The sequence below is a fragment of the Octopus bimaculoides genome, chromosome 2 (genome assembly GCF_001194135.2).
Source record: "Octopus bimaculoides isolate UCB-OBI-ISO-001 chromosome 2, ASM119413v2, whole genome shotgun sequence".
Classification (NCBI taxonomy): Eukaryota; Metazoa; Mollusca; class Cephalopoda; order Octopoda; family Octopodidae; genus Octopus; species Octopus bimaculoides.
Window position 1 is genome coordinate 90,702,022 of NC_068982.1, and position 3,037 is coordinate 90,705,058.

The window sequence follows — 3,037 nt, forward strand, 5'->3', positions numbered from 1 at the left end:
AATCCTGGCAATAAGATCATGCCGATGGCAGTACTACTGGTGTGGGAGAAGTTCCCGTGTTACCTCAACCCACTTGGGGTTACATGTAAACGTGATGAATAAATCAGGGCGTCCATAGTGCCGAACGAAAGTCATAGCGTCTTGTGTTCGCTCGTGCATATATCGTGGCTCTCCTGTTTATGTTGAGGGGAGAATGCACATTTTGCCGATGTTTCTTGAGTTAGCGTCATTATTGATGCCATCACGCAAATGGATGTAGTAATCTGATCGCAGCTTCTTCTAAGTGACAGGTATTTGCATGTATCTGTGTATTTGTATGTAAGTGTATAGGTGGCATTTCATGTGCGGAATAAAAGGTGAAAGTTGTTATAGAAAGAGGAAATGACATTGTGTTAAAGGGGAAAATATTTATTTGACTCTCTTTTTCTTTCGTTTCTCTGTTAGGGTTTAGTTCCCGCCAATTAGAATGAGGTCATTGGTAACCATAGGTACATATATATGTGTGTATTTACGTATGATTGGCAGTGTGTCTATTTATTTGACTCGCACTCCCCTTCGTTTCTTTGTCTTTTTTCTTGGATTGTGGTAAACGTTCATAAGAGAAAGTAGCAATTGAAACGATGTGTAAGAGGAATAGAAATAGTTAATTTTAGAGGAGCAAAGTAATTTTGTATGTACTTTTAGTATCTGTCATCACAGTATCGAAATGTGATTGTTTCAGTTTTGATAGTTTTCTTTTTCTCCTTCCTTTCTTTTTGTATTTGTTGTTGGATTTTTCGTAAAGCTTCATAAGAGAAAGTAGGAGTTGAAAGGATTTGTATTAGAAAGAGGAAATTAGATTTTATTAGGGAGAAAATGTTTACCTCCGTAGTTTTACGGATTTTATTCATTATTAGGACATTTTTGGAGTGAAAAAATGACGCAGTGACCTAGCTTATTGTATTTAGAATATTAATTGCGATTGTTTAATCGAAGAAATTTTGAATTGTGTAAATGTATGAATTTTAAACATACATACACACAGAGTAGATTTGCCTTTTATAGTATAGATATATATATATATATACATACATACATACATACATATATGATAGCATTACTTTGATATATGAATTAAGGAGACCATGACATCATACATACAAGGAAGGACTGCAATACATGTAGAATTTTCATCTTAAAGAAGAATTTGAGGAAAGTAAAGTGGCACGGATTAGTAAGGCACCAGGCATATTTTATCTTTATTTTATGAGTTAGTATAACGAGGCAGTGTTATACTGTTTGAGCTATACTTTATGAGGCAGTGTTATATTTTATGAGTTAGTATAACAAGCCTTTTGAAGTCAATAACTGTTGTAGACCGCTCCAAATTGCAACATTAATGCGGCTGAAATGGCGAAGTCCGATAAAATGCTATGCGATATTTGTTGCAGCTGTTTGCGCTGTGACCATCACTATATGCAAGCAGCGGCTGAGTTTCTTGTGATATGTTGTAAGGCTCCAACGAATAGATTCTTCGCCTAGACCTTAAGTGAGATTTTCAAGGAACATCCCATAATGAATCAGACGATCGACAGTGACCGTCTACATATAAACCTACAATGGAACGATGCCCTGGGGGTGATCGTTGACCGGTCATTCTGGAGTGCTTTGACCACCGCCTGAGTATAAAACTTGTGCTCTGAGACATCTAATCTCGCCCAGGCCAACTGTTCATTCTTCCGGTGTCTATACATAAAATGTTAAACATGCACTGTTGTCAAGTTCTGTCCCGCTCCAGCTGCTTGCTAGCTAGCCAACCAGTCAGTTTTCTCTCCCACGTTTTTTTCTTTTTAAGTCGGTTATGTTGAGGTGTGAAGAGGATTGTGACAGAAAACTTATTGTGTGTTCCTTCCCTAGAAATGGGGCAGGATTAAGCGGGGAGCCACCGATCTCTTCTAACATAAAAAACTGAACCACTGCAGAAAATTTCCAAGGACTGAGGCTTGGCAGGGAACAGAACAGAAATAAATATGATGCATAGCCAGCACTTGTTCAGGGCAAGTCTGATGCAGAGAAAAAAGAAAACAGACAAAATTGGCACCTTTGTGTGTTAGCCACTATGTCATGTCTAATATTTATTTTTATCCCTCTGCACATGTCTTGTCTCTTTTTTTCTCAAGTACCGTTAAATGAACGTCTTCTAGAGACAGTTTCCTCAGTTATCTCTCTCTAATTTCAAAATGAGGTGAATCTCTAATAGGTTACTAAATCTGTTAAATGTAGCAGCCAAATTTCTATCAAATCACACTCAGTTTACTTAAAGCCATTCGATAATGTCTGGCAAAAAAAAACAAATACCGGATGGTTCCGATTGGACACCTTTGATCGACAACAACAACCTCCTAATTACTAATTAGTTTCGTAAAGGTTCCAATTTAAGAAATTTTTTCTTGTATTTTTATTATATCGCGAAAGCAGTTAAGCAACCATTTCCTTTGTGTCACCTTCAGATATCTGACAACGTTATTTCCTCTTTTATATCTAATGAAATAAACCTATATTCTTTTTTTTTTCTGCATTGTAAACACCATAAAGCGGAAATCGGAATATACTTTCCAAAATCGGTTGAAGCCTAGTTCTCTTCAAAATGAAATTTAAAAACAAAGTATAGCAACAGCATGGTCGCAGTTCAGTAACTGAAATAAGTAAAAGAGTATGAACGAATAACACTTCTAAATGTTTTCCCTTAGAATTTACCAGAAAAAATGTTTAACAACACCTAAGTTTAATAAGGCCTATACTTCCTGAATGTTTCGAATGAGGACTGTTTGTAGGTATGCTTCTATTTCCATCAATAGTAATATACTTAACTGAATTATATATGTACATTACCGCAGACCATTCACCCTACTAGACAAAATTATGGGTTTTCTGCTTAATAAGCTAATAGTATAGATATTTGTTTTGTTTTTATTGAACTCTAAGTACGACGATCTAAATTAAGAGCATATGAAAGAGAAAGATAGAGAGAGAGAGGGAGAGGGAGAGAGAGAGGGAG